The 14,583-nt window shown below is 39.7% G+C and overlaps 1 protein-coding gene across 28 annotated transcripts in view; it reads right to left on the minus strand.

Annotated features, from left to right (window-relative positions):
- HHLA2 (HHLA2 member of B7 family) overlaps nt 1–14,583 on the minus strand; it is a 227,471-nt gene that overhangs the window by 132,826 nt on the left and 80,062 nt on the right. For 24 of the 28 annotated variants that reach the window (XR_014077516.1, XR_014077518.1, XR_014077517.1 and 21 more), the window contains one exon: nt 2,074–2,149. The gene's annotated coding sequence lies outside the window, so the exon portion shown is untranslated. Of the gene's footprint in view, nt 1–2,073; nt 2,150–10,792; nt 10,908–14,583 lie in introns of all 28 variants that reach the window. The other 4 variants (XR_014077513.1, XR_014077514.1, XM_081572269.1 and 1 more) reach the window with 1 other exon arrangement.

Raw genomic sequence — 14,583 nt, forward strand, 5'->3', positions numbered from 1 at the left:
TCAGATGACTTCAGCCCTGGCCAACATTTTACATCTTAACTGAAATCCAGTGGGAGATCTATAGCCAGAAACATCCAGCTAAGCCACTTCTGGGCTTAAGTTGGCTCAGTTGGTAAAGAATCTGCCTGCAATGCAGGAGACCTGGGTTTGATCCCTGGGTTGGGAATATCCCCTGGAGAAGGGAAGGGCTACCCACTCCAGTATTCTGGCCTGGAGAATTCCATGGACTATACAGTCCATGGGGTCATAAAGAGTCAGACACGACTAAGCGACGTTCATTTTCAAGCTGCTTCCAGATTTCTCACTCTCAGAAACTGTGCAAGATGATAAATGTTTGTTGTTTTAAGCTGCTGAGTTGAGGGATTATTTGTTATGCATCAGTAGGTAACCAGTGCAACACTTGTCCCAGGCCTGACTAATCTAGAGAGAGAAACACACCTGTGTTCCTCTTCTCTAATAACACAGGAGGAGCACATATGCAGCAGGAGTTAATAAGCCCACAAAGAGAGGAGCAGAGAGCAAAGGTAGGTTGGATGGTGCAAGGGCAGCAGTGGTATCTTTTCAGCCTCTGGATCCAGTCAGGTTTAATATAGTCCCATGCCTATTATTCTCAGTATTATGACCGAATGAATTCTTTCTCCCCACTTTAAGTTCAGAGCCTTCCAAAGTACACTTAGTCCTACTGAAAATGTTTTGGTCCTCTGTCCATCGAATAAATAAGCATAAATTTATACTGATATGCAGTGCAGTTAGCCCAAAGACCATAATTTGTTCCTCTTCTCTATCTCTTGATGGCTGTGATTAGGCTGAAATCTGGTTTCTGTCACTTGCAACTAGGAGGAGTTCTGATTCAAAAGCCCTCTGTAAGATTAGTTTCATGTGTCATTGTGGTCATTTTCTTATTGAATCTCTCCCTTGAAGGTCATACTGGCTGGCCCTGGATCGTATGTTAGGTCATGCTCTTCAGGTTCCTTGAAAATAAGTTCTGTTTTCTTGTGTTTCTAAGAAAGTTCCTATGGCATTTTCTCCCAGGGAAGCCGGAGCATGCTGAGAGTCTAGCAATTTGACTAAATGATCTACATTTATCCAGGATAAATTTCCTTTATAGTGTATGGCATCTTGCTTCCTAACTTAGCTAATCAAACACTCTCTGGGTACCAAGCCAACTGTTCATGCTGAAGCAGGCTGAGCAGTCATTGTGAAAAGAAACACAATAAACAAATCCCACGCATGAATTGAGCAAAGATTCTGAGTTCTGAGAGGCAGTTTCTCCATCTAGTCTCAGTGCAAAGGAGTCTATAGAGGCCACACAGTTAACCCACTGTTCATTCTGCTTCCTCCCAACTCTGAACCGTAGCAGTGAGTTTACATAGAATGAGACCTCTTTAGTGAGCCCCCTTACCCACATAACAATCCTATTGTGATTTTCTTCTAGACACCAGAACTGCTGCCAAAATAACAGATAATGCATTTTAAATTGAAATTTATAATCAAAGTCTAGAGGCTGAGTCCTAACTGCCCTTCCCCACATAATTCCTAATTTTGTCATTTCCTAGAATAATATAGTAGTATAGGCTCTAAATTCACCTCAACAGCATTATTTCTTACCAAATCAATTTCTTTAACTTAGCCTAGTGACCATTCATAAAACCTGCCCTTAGAAAAACTTAAGTAATTCTGTTAATAGTGTTTGCCATTTGGTTCAATACATTCAGCATCCAGGAACTGAGTAAAAGGAGCTCAGAGAAATTGGTACTAACAATACCTGGCAGTTTTTTCCCCTAAAGAAAGTTTTCTATCACATTGGTTAGGATCAGAGACTCTAGACTTAGATTACTTGGATTCAGAGCTCAGGTTTTCCATTTAAAGCCATGTATCATTGGCCAAATTACCCAACTCCTCTTTGTATCTATAACATAGAGATAATAGTAATATCCATCTTGGAATTATTTTTATAAGAACTATTTAATGATATTCAAAAACACTTATAATACTACCTGGTACACAGTGAAGTATTAAACAAATAGCCAGCACAGACTATTCTAAAATCTGATTGTTTATCTCCCAACTTACCGCAGAAGATACTTCAGCATCATTCAAAAGAAGTATCACCATCGCATCTTGTGTACCATTTGTACTCTTCTACATGCTGTGGAGGAAATCAGATTAAGGTTATTTCAGAGTACTGGTATCCCCATACGACTAAAAAAAAACCACCACAAATCTTCTTTACAGGAAGATATTATCCCAAGCTGAAAATCACTTCTACAACATTTTTGCAAATACAGTTTCTGGCACACAATAAAAAATAACTAGGCACTCAGAGACAAGATAATAAACAGCAAATAGAACTCACAAGTACCTTAAAGGTTGGGGTTTTTAGACAGAGATGTTAAAATAACCATACTTACTTAGATTAAGGAGATAGGACAAGATAGAGAATTTGGTAGAGGGTTGAAAACCATAAACAGAAATTACAAGAACTGGAAAATAATAACCAAAATTAGTGACAATTTAATAAATTGATTTAACACCCGTTTAGACAGCCAAAAGGAATTAGTGGCCTGGATACTGATGGGCTTGAAACAACTATCCCAAATGAAGCAAAGAGAAACGAAAGAGTGCGATTAGGAAGGAAGAAACTGAAGATACAGTGAGAAGGTAACATACAAGTGGAATTCTAGGGAGGAAAAAAGAATGGGCAAGAAGAATTATTTGAAGAGATAATGGATAAAAATTTTCCAAAAATGAAAGACATCAATATACAGATTTAGAAGCCAAAACAATTCTAAACAGAATAAAGAGAAAAACACCAGGGACCCAACTGTGAAATTTTAACAACCAAAGAAAAAGTTTTAAAGCAGCTGGACGTAAACAAAAGCAGACTACCTTCAAAGGAACAACAATTAGGCAGATAGCTAACTTTTAATAGAGTTAATAGAAACCAGAAAACACAAAATAATATGTTCAAAATATTCAAAGAAAATAACTCCCAACCTAGAATTAGAAGTTTACCAAAATAATATTTCAATAAGAGTGAATAAATAATTTTAAGACACACAAATAAGAATTTGTAGCCAGTAGATCTGCACTAAAAGAGATACTAAAGACATGCTTTGCAGCAGAAGGAAAATAGTATGAGGAGACCCAGATTTAGAATGGAAAGAAGAGCAATGAAAACATGAATTTAAACAAGTAAACTGATAATGATGATAATGACAATCCTAATAGTGTTCAAAATAAAAGCAGAACTAAAGGACATAACAATAATGGCTTAAAAGTTTAGGTGGTGGTGGTTTAGTCACTAAGTCATGCCCGACTCCTGCAATCCCGTGGACTGTAGCCTGTCAGGCTCCTCTGTCCATGGGATTCTCTAGGCAAGAATACTGGAGTAGGTTGCCATTTCCTTCTCCAGGGGATCTCCCTGACCCACGAATCAAAGCCGGGTCAACTGCATTGCAGGCAGATAATTTACCAACTGAGCTATGAGGGAAGCCCCAAGAGGGAGGGGCTAATCAGAGGCGATTAAAGAGTTGATATATCTAAAAGGAGCCTCAGGTTCTTGCATTGCCCATGAAGAAGGTAAATACCAATGAGTATAAGGATTTGAAAACCAAAAATGTATGCCATAATTTTATGGTTAACCAGTTTACTGGTTACCAGACTGTGTAACTTTCAAGGTAGTAAAGAAAAAAATGAGTAATAAATTTTTGATAAAGCCAAAAAGAAGAAACTCTTAGAGGGGAAAAAAAAATTAAAAAATAAAATAAATGGGACAAATAGAAAGCACTAAATAGGCCAGACACAAAACAATTTCTGTAGAATCAAGAATTTTAAATCATTGCTAAATTGGCATGATTTAAATTGCCAGATATTCTAACCCAGGCAAAAAATTCTAAACATGCAAAACTGAACTATAAGGTTTAAGGATTTATACTTAGGTACTAAAACTAAAGGAAAGAGAAGGATATCATAAAAGTTTGAAGAGGCTTCCTTTGAGGGAGAGAGATGGTAGTGACTTAGAGGGAGCATGAAGGGTTAGGAATGTCCAACTGCTTGGCTAGCCAGGTGGTGGTTACCTGATGGGTTTTTGTTCTCTGCTGATTCACTTAACTATATGCATGTTTGTGTACTTCCCTGTATTTATTCTATTTCTACAAAAAATTATAAAAGTATAAAGGAGATCTAAATGTGCCGATATGGTATAATCTTCAGAAATACACAGTTAAATAAGGCATAGAACGGCATACATATTATGATCTTGTTAGCATAAAAAAGCTCACATACTATATACATGATTATATTCACAGTATATACATGATTATATTCACACAGATCATCTTTTAAGACATAAATAGTAAATTTAATATGGCCTATTGCCTCTAAGAGGGGAAACTAGACTCTGATGAAGTTTATGTTAGAAAGAGGCTAGTTTTCATCTATATGCTTTTATTGTGAACATAACTTCTGAATTTTTTTAATAAAATTCTTTTCTTACCAACCTATAAATCAAATGTGAAGCCAAAACAAGCTTATCATTTGATGAGGTCATTATTTTCAAATTAACAACTGCATTTTGAAATCTTAACTTAAATCTACAACGTATAACCAAGAATTTTAAATCATTGCTGAATTTGTTCAAAAGATGGGTCAAATTTTCATAACCACGAAGGGAAGAAAAGTGGCTTTCATTTTAAAGACATCCATGAATTGATTATCTTTCCACTTCTCCCACGCAAATGGAGTAGAGATAGGTATACATAATTCATTTTCATTTCAACTTGTTTCTAGACTGTTGACAGAAGCCTTCTATCTGCATTAAAGTGGAGTGCTACTAAGAACAAAAAGCAAACTTAGGGTAAACTGAATGGCTGAATTTAAGAATCTGCCATAAATCACGACACTCTAGGTTTTTAGTCATATGAACACAGGACCTGATCAGAATCCAATAACAGGAATAATCTGAGTTATCAGAGCAACTAGAGCTAAATGAAGGATACATTTCAGGAATTCAGCAACAAATGAAAAGAAAATGCCTACTGTCTACAAGTCTGAAGAAGTGAGCTCCCCGGGATTTCTGGGTTAAAACAGTAGTTGAACACCTTCTAATTTTATTTTTTACCTCCTTAGGTCAATAAAAATTTAGGGAAGGATTTTTTTTTTTTAAAGAGAAAGATATAAATCAGAAAAACAGAAGAGAGAAAAATGTCATCAAATTTGGAAGCTAGAGAAAGTTGGACAAGTATTAACTTAATACACCCAAGAAATCTAATCTCTACCTAGTACTGGAAATGTGTGAAGGCCAGACAACTTATACCACAATGGGCCTAATGGCACGTTGTTGTTTTCTAGTCCTGCGACCCTGTGGATTGCAGCATGCCAGGCTTCCCTATCCTCCACTATTTGCAAGAGTTTGCTCAAACTCATATCCACTGAGCTGATGATGCCATCCAATCACCCCGTCCTCTGTCATCTTCTTCTCTTTTTGCCTTCAGTCTTTCCCAGCAACAGGGTCTTTTCTAATGAGTCAGCTCTTTGCATCAGGTGGCCAAAGTATTGGAACTTCAGCTTCAGTATCAGTCCTTCCAATGAATATTCAGGGTTGACTTCCTTTAGGATGGACTGGTTTGATCTGCTTGCAGTCCAAGGGACTCTCAAGAGTCTTCTTCACCACCACAATCCACACCACAACCCAAAGGCGTAGGAACTATCTCTGAGACCGATGGGAAAAGAAAGACTAGTTTCTGTGAAAGCTATTTCCTGTAGTCATCCAATGCAGTTTGACTGTATCCTCTCTGTTATGGACTGCATGTTTGCACCCCCTCAAAACTCATATGCTGAAACCCTAATACCCAATGTAATGGTATTGGGAGAGAGGGCCCTCCAGATGGGATTAGCATCCTTATAAGAAGACAGCTTGTTTCTCTCTCTGCTCTCCACCATGCGAGGACACAGAGAGAAGACAGCCAGCTACAAAATCAGGAAGTGGGCCCTCACCAGATGCTGAATCTGCAAGCACCTTGATCTTGGACTTTCTAGCCTCCAGAACCATAAGAAATAAATGTTTACTATTTAAACCACCTTGTTGTTCAGTCACCCAGTTGTGTCCGACTCTTTGAAACCCCATGGACTGAAGCATGACAGGCTACCCTGTCCTTCACCATCTCCTGGAGCTTGCTCAAACTTACGTCCATTGAGTTGGTGATGCCATCCAACTGTTTCATCCTCTGTCATCCCCTTCTCCTCATGCCTTCAATCTTTCCCAGCATCCAGGTCTTTCCAATGAGTCGGCTCTTCGCATTAGCTGGCCAAAGTATTGGAGCTTCAGCTTCAGCATTAGTCCTTCCAATGAATATTCAGGATTGATTTCCTTTAGGATTGACTGGTTAGATCTCTTTGCAGTCCAAGGGACTCTCAAGTGTCTTCTCCAACACCACAGTTCAAAAGAATCAATTCTTTGGTGCTTAGCCTTCTTTATGGTCCAACTCTCGCATCCATACATGACTACTGGAAAAACCATAGCTTTGATTATATGGACCTTTATTGGTAAAGTAATGTCTGTGCTTTTTAATATGCAGTCTAGGTTTGTCATAGCTTTTCTTCCAAGAAGCAAGTGTCTTTTATTTTCATGTCTTCAGTCACTGTCCTTGGGCAGTGATTTTGGAGCCCAAGAAAATAAAGTCTGTCACTGTTTCCAGTTTCCTCATCTATCTGCCATGAAGTAATAAGAGGCAGAGTCAGCACAACTAACATCTTAGTTGAAAATATACACAGACACAGAATATATGTGAGTAGAAAATATTTGACAACCTGAATAAAATGCTAGTATTGTTGCTTTACAGGACAGGGTTATGAATGACTTTTTTTCTCATCTCTATTTTCTAATTGTTTACAGTGAACATGAATTGGTATAATATGAAGAAAAACATGCTGGGAAAAAATAATTAGAGTAATTATTTATTTCCAGCAATTAGACTGAATACTAGAAAAGTCAAGTCATTGTTTTCTGCACAGTGGCCAACATAATTGGTCAATTATAAAGGAACTCCACAGAACAGGTTTATTTACTCTGTAATATATGAATGCATTTTATAATAAAGTCATCCTGTGAGGCATATTTAGGAGATCATATTAATGAAAGTAGACCTTTTAGTTAAGATTTATCTTCCTGTGGCTATTGATGACAACTAGCTATACCCTCTCCAAAAAGCTTTGAAACAGAACCATCTCTACTTTACTTGATAATGAGGACTTAAGAAAAATCCTGCTCCAATAAAGACTAAATTCCAAGTTGACTAGAGTTAAAGCTAACACTTTTCGCAAGAAGCAATTTCTTTGGGTTATAGGCCACCTTACCCACTCAAGGACATGACTCATCAGGATTCTTTTGATACACTGACATACTATTTATGTAAAATAATAATGTACCTTTCTGTATATATGTAAATATACATAAAAAGTATATTTATGTAAAATATATTTATGTAATTTAAATGTAATTTTATATTTATGTAATTTTTTTTAAAGTATATTTATGGTAAAAAAGTACCTATCTCAATGACTGGGACAGGAAGATATCCCCTTGTTTCCTTACTGCTACTTATATTTCCACTTGTTGGCTTAATTTCTAAAATCTCTAGCTCTGTCATTAATTATCAACTGAATTAATTATCAATTCAGTTTAGTCACTCAGTCAATGTCCAACTCTTTGCGACCCCATGGACTGCAGCAAGCCAGGTTTCCCCGTCCATCACCAACTCCTGGATTTTAGACCTATACAGACATGAACTTGTTATTGCAAAATTCAGAATTAAATTGAAGAAAGTAGGGAAAACCACTAAGAATACTGGAGTCAGTTGCCATGCACTCCTCCAGGGGATCTTCCCAACCCAGGGATCGAACCCAGGTCTCCCGAATTGCAAGCAGATTCTTTACTTTCTGAGCCACCAGGGAAGCCCAAGAATACTGGAGTGGGTAGCCAGTCCCTTCTCCAGCAGATCTTCCCAATTCAGTAATCAAACCAGGGTCTCCTGCGTTACAGGTGGATTCTTTACCAGCTGAGGGAAAGGGAAGCCCAGGCCACTCAGATATGACCTAAATTAAATCTTTTACGATTATAGAGTGGAAGTGACAAATAGATTCAGGAGAAGATCTGATAGTTCTTCAGGCACTCTCTCTATGGACAGAAGTTCGTAATACTGTACAGGCAGCAATGATCAAAACCATCCCCAAGAAAAAGAAACACAAAAAGGCAAAACGGTTGTCTGAGGAGGGCTTACAAATAGCTGAGAAAAGAAGTGAAAGGCAAAGGAGAAAAGGAAAGATATACCCATCTGAATGCAGAGATTGAAAGAATAGCAAGGAGAGATGAGAAAGCCTTCCTAAGTGAACAATGCAAAGAAATAGAGGAAAACAATAAAATGGGAAAGACTAGAAATCTCTTCAAGAAAATTAGAGATACCAAAGGAACATTTCATGCAAAGATGGGCGCAATAAAGGACAGAAATGGCATGAACCTAACAGAAGCAGAAGATATTAAGAAGACGTGGCAAGAATACACAGAACTATACAAAGAAGATCTTAATGACCTGGATAACCACGATGATGTGATCACTCACCTAGAGTGAGACATCCTGGAGTGCAAAGTCAAGTGGGCCTTAGGAAGCATTACTACAAACAAAGCTAGTGGAAGTGATGAAATTCCAGTTGAGCTATTTCAAACCCTAAAAGATGATGCTGTTAAAGTGCTGCACTCAGTTCAATTCAGTCACTCAGGAGTATCTGATTCTTTGCAATCCCATGCAATCCCATGACTGCAGCATGCCAGGCTTCCCTGTCCATCACCAACTCCCAGAGCTTGCTCAAACTCATGTTCATTGAGTGGGTGATGCCATCCAACCACCTCATCCTCTGTCATCCCCTTCTCCTCCTGCCTTTGATCTTTCCCAGCATCAGGGTCTTTTCCAATGATTTCTCAATATCTCAGCAAATCTGGAAAACTCATCCGTGACCACAGGGCTGGAAAAGGTCAGTTTTCATTGCAATCCCGAAGAAGGGCAATGCCAAAGAATGTTCACACTACCATACAATTGCACTCACTTCATCTGCTAGCAAGGTAATGCTCAAAAATCCTCCAAGCTAGGCTTCAACAGTACGAGAACCGAAAACTTCCAGATATACAAGATGGATTTAGAAAAGGCAGAGGAACCAGAGATCAAATTGCCAACATCGTTGGATCACAGAAAAAGCAAGAGAATTCCAGAAAAACATCTACTTCTGCTTCATTGACTACAATAAAGCCTTTGGCTGTGCGGGTATTACAAACTGTAGAAAATTCTTCAAGAGATGGGAATAACAGACCACCTTACTTGCCTTCTGAGAAATCTGTATGCAGATTGAGAAACAAGAGTTAGAACCCAGACATGGAACAATTGACTGGTTCCAAATTGGGAAAGGAGTACGTCAAGGCTGTATATTGTCACCCTGCTTAGTTAACATATATGCAGAGTACATCATGCGAAATACTGGGCTGGATAAAGCACAAGCTGGAATCAAGGTTGCCGGGAGAAATATCAATAACCTCAGATATGCAGATGACACCACCCTTGTGGCAGAAAGCAAAGAGAAACTAAAAAGCCTCTTGAAAGTGAAAGAGGAAAGTGAAAAAGCTGACTTGAAACTCAACATTCAAAAAACTAAGATCATGACACCTGGTCCCATCACTTCAGGGCAAATAGATGGAGAAACAGTGAAAAGAGTGACAGACTTTATTTTCTTAGGCTCCAAAATCACTGCAGATGGTGACTGCAGCCATGAAATGAAAAGACGCTTGCTCCTTGGGAGGAAAGGTGTGACCAACCTAGAGAGTATATTAAAAATCAGAGACATTACTTTGCCAACAAAAGTCTGTCTAGTCAAAGCTATGGTTTTTCCAGTAATCATGTATGGATGTGAGAGTTGGATCATAAAGAAGGCTAAGCACCAAAGAACTGATGCTTTCAAACTGTGATGTTAGAGAAGACTCTTAAGTCCCTTGGACAGCAAGGAGATCAAACCAGTCAACCCTAAAGGAAATCAATTCTGAATATTCACTGGAAGAGCTGATGCTGAAGCTGAAGTTCCAATACTCTGGCAACCTCATGCAAAGAGCTGACTCTTTGGAAAACACCCTGATGCTGGGAAAGATTGAAGGCAGGAGGGGAAGGGGACGATAGAGTATGAGACAGTTGGATAGCATCACCAACTCAATAGACAAGAGTTTGAGCAAGCTCCAGGAGATGGTGAAGGACAGGGAAGCCTGGCGTGCTGCAGTCCATGGGGTCACAAAGAGTCAGACACCATTGAATGACTTAACTGAACTGAACTGAGAGGGTACTGAAGAAGAGTTGTACACATTAAAAATATACATCGCTGAAAGAACATCACAGAGCTAAACTGCACTCCTTTTACAAGCCTGTTAAGTTCTACCCTTGAATCAAACTAGATCACTGGAAGATAATGTGTATTGTCACTGGCCACAGTGTCTTCTTATTAAAAAAAAAAAAAAGTCTCCCTTTCTTCCAGGAAGACCCTGCACTAAACCAGGGTATATGATTTGGGGAGAGGAATGAGGATTAGATTTCAATCTCCACTCATCCCATGAGCGGTATGCCCCAGTACACTGTATTCAAATAGCTGTCCAGGGCAGCCATGGCTTATGTGTTTAGAAGACATTACCGTAGTTCTCTGAGAAAATCCTGTCACTGAATCATGCTTCAACTCTAAACCTTTATTATCCTTATAGACAACTCACCAGTCATATTTGCTAAGGGTCCTATGCAGACCAATGTTTCCCAGCTTTTTGGATTTCAGGGACCGATTTTCTTTAAAGTTATTTTGGGAACTGATGTAGGGTTGCCATGTTTTATCTGAAAGAAATAAGACTCAAAGTATGTAATTTACTGAGCACAGTAATTCTGAAATAAAAGCCCAATATGTCTCAAGAAATAAAAGCTATCTACTTGGTCCCACATTTTCGCTTTGATAAAGTAAAGCTGAATCAGTGCACCGGGGAACTGCTGACGTGCTTGCCACCACCTGCCTTTGAAGTCTCCTCTGCCTCGCTTCAGCTTCTCCAGCCCACCCAGCCTTCTCCTTCTCTTCTCTTAACCTAGTTGATGCCTACCATTTTTCAGGTCTTAGATTGGAAAATCAGGGAAGAATTCTAAGCTAGAGAACTTTAAATGAATTTAAGAATTAGTACTATTTCACTAATTGATACAAAAGCGTGCGTGCCTTCGTGCTCAGTCGTGTGCCTTTGTGCTCAGTCATGTCCAACTCTTTGCGACCCCACGGACTATAGCCTGCCAGGCTCCCTTGTCCATGGGATTTTCCCAGCAAGAATACTGGAGTACACCACCATTGAATACCAGAGATTGAATCCACGTTTCTTGTATCTCATGCTTTGGCAGGTGGATTCTTTACCACTGAGCCGCCTGGGAATCCTAACTGATACAAAAGAAAAGTATAATTGGTTATAGATAATATAACCAAAAAGAAAAGTATAATTGGTTATAGATTGGTTTACTGACACCCACAGACTGTGAGCTTCATGAAAAGAGCACTCAAAATCTACATAGCTTTGCCCCCAGCTTTGTAGGCACAGGTCTGGCTACATAATAGGTGCTTGAGTATTTATTGAATGGATTAAACCAACATCTCTTACATAATGTGCTCTCATAGTGATCTAAGTTTTTAACAAGAAGAACTTGTTCTCTTCTTCTGAATATTAAAGATGATATAATTTGCTTCTCACCTTGCCCAGTTTCTAAGAATCTTAGAGGTTTATATTTCATCACAGCAACTATGTTGACTTTTGTTGTTGGAATATTTACTCTGTTTCCTCTTTCCTATTTTTCATATTATTTTACCCTTTATTATAAGCTGCTCTAAGCTGCTTCAAGTTCCTTTTCAGAAAGATGTGGGGGGTGTAAATAAACAAATAAAGCTTTACAGTGCAATAGCTCACCTGTTCCTGAAATAAAATGCTGACATTTTAAATGTTCCTTATTGTAAAGGTTAGATGATTAAATATATTCCTCTTCTGCTACATCAGATTACTCAAATAAACATCAGTCACATAGAAACCAACAAACAGATCAGGTTTTTGAATAGAGGTAGTTTTCAGGGACAGATACATACTTGAAAATCAAGAGAAAAGAAAACTCAAGGTATGGCATTCCAGTTTAAAAACAATCAAACTTAAGAAAACCACCACATACATTTATATTTATGCTTATTGTGTGCCCTTTAAAACATCAAGAAAAGCCAGCTGCCAGCTGACATGCTTTCCAAAGAACTTGAAGAAGCATCAAGACTCTTTCTCCTACAGGGAAAAAAGAAGCTTCTGTAGGTCTGCTTTTAACATTCAAAATGATCAGACTAGCCATCTCGAGTTTGGTAAATAGTATTTAAAACCGGGCCAAATATCAATTAATCTTCTAATTCTGTCTCATTTTCTAACAAAAAGTATTTAACCTCAAGTATACATAGGCTAACAATCCCTGGTTGGCTTCATTACTCAGCTAAGGCATCCATCACCTGTTGTGTCTGGCAGAGCTTTTATTATCTCAGAGCACAACCCCCTGAGTTTCCAGAAGAGAAAGTTCCCGCCTTCAGATAAATCATCTCAGTTTATCTAATAACTTGCCGACCCAAACAGATTAGAAACCTCAACAGTGAAAGCTTCTTGGAATGCTAGCCAGTCTTGCTCTCTGACGTGACACATGAACTGTAGCAGGAGTTAACAGACTTGCCCAAGACCACACAGAGGGTGAGTACACAGGGGTGAGGAAAAAGTGCTTGCTCCGCACCTGCAGCCTCTGCGAGAGACACTGACTCACCAGGAGGATGAACTAGAGAGTCAGGTGGTGAAGAGGAGGCCCACAGCTCTGAGGTGGCACAATGACATGTACCCTGGGCACATGCTTCAGCTCTAGGAGAATGGTACCCCCATTCTATGTAGTAGGAAGAGGCCATGTTCTCTTGCTCACATCTGAGGATTCTCCAACTGCCAACGTCCTTGTCTCCAAAGCCACAGCGTACGCTCAGTGTGCAAGGCACTTGTATGAAATATCCAGGGCTCAGTTCTGATCTTAGACTCTCCCGAGGGTGGAGAGGTGGCAGAATGCACTCCTGGCACACACTTGCTAAGCCACCTTCAATTTAACTCCATAGAGTGAGAGGTTCTGAAGGAAGACTTAACATGAGTACAAAAGCACCAGTTACAACCCGTCTAGGAAAACAAAGGGTGTTTGTTCTGAAGAGCTAGAAAGGAGTTTTGGCACAGAGTCTGGCACACTTCTCGGGTAGGCAAGAAATCTTTGTATTCAGATGAGCAAGGGGTACAAGATCCAATTCAGAATGGTGGGTTCCTTCCGTGGCAGGGGCCATCTGAGCCTTGTTGTCAATACCAGTAGCTGCTTTAGCAGGAGGCAGGTGAGAGCATGAGTTCTGGAGTTAGTCAGGCTTGGTTTTTTACTTACAGCTTCAAATCTTACTAATTATAGGACTTTGATAATACAACAGTCTTTAAACTCTTCCCTCACCTTTAAAATGGAGGTTGGGTGTAGCTGCTAATGCTGCTGCTGCTGCTGCTAAGTCGCTTCAGTTGTGTCCGACTCTCTGCGACCCCATAGACGGCAGCCCACCAGGCTCCACCGTCCCTGGGATTCTCCAGGCAAGAATACTGGAGTGGATTGCCATTTCCTTCTCCAGTGTGTGAAAGGGAAAAGTGAAAGTGAAGTCGCTCAGTCGTGTCTGACTCTTAGCGACCCCATGGACTGTAGCCTACCAGGCTCCTCCGTCCATGGGATTTTCCAGGCAAGAGTACTGGAGTGGGGTGCCATTGCCTTCTCCGTTGGGTGTAGCAGTGGATAGAAATCCCCACAACATGATGAAGTAAAATGCCTAGCTCTATAGTAGGTACACAAATACTTCTTTTTCACATTCTGTCATCCTCTCCTTACCTTCTACTGCCTTTCCGGCTTGTCTTATGACAGGAAGAAGTTGCAGAAGCCATTGAGGAAAGAGCTGTGGGTATAGCCATGCCGAAATCTGGGGCCAAGGCAAGCCCCTCCTCTCCTCCTGCCAATCTCCCAAACTCCCAATGGTATTCTTGTTATACATAAAAACTGAGAAGCAACGATTTTGAAGAACAGGTTCAATAGAAGAAGGAATCCGCTAAATGGCAAAAGGCAAGGGTAGGGATGTGGGAGTGGAGACAACTTTTTTTCAAAGAGACAGTAGAGGACCATAGATTTCCTTTGCTCATGGTGGCAAGAGAGTAAAGGCTCATAAAAATAAGGAGTATGGTTCAATGGTTGCCCCTAAACCTCCTCTACTTTCCCTTCCCTTCTAGTCTCTTTCTCTGTTTGTACTAGTAGTACTTGTTAGTATAACAGTTTGACTGTCAACTTACCAGCCTTGTGGGCACAAAGACAAAAATCAACCTGTGTTCCACACTGTCCAGTCCAGCAGAAAGGGATACACAACTACATTAAACATGGGACCTGCTAGACTTCTGCTAGGGTCAACGTACGCTGA

Source organism: Giraffa tippelskirchi, chromosome 2 (genome assembly GCF_054371585.1).
Source record: "Giraffa tippelskirchi isolate mGirTip1 chromosome 2, T2T-mGirTip1v1.2.pri, whole genome shotgun sequence".
Lineage (NCBI taxonomy): Eukaryota > Metazoa > Chordata > Mammalia > Artiodactyla > Giraffidae > Giraffa > Giraffa tippelskirchi.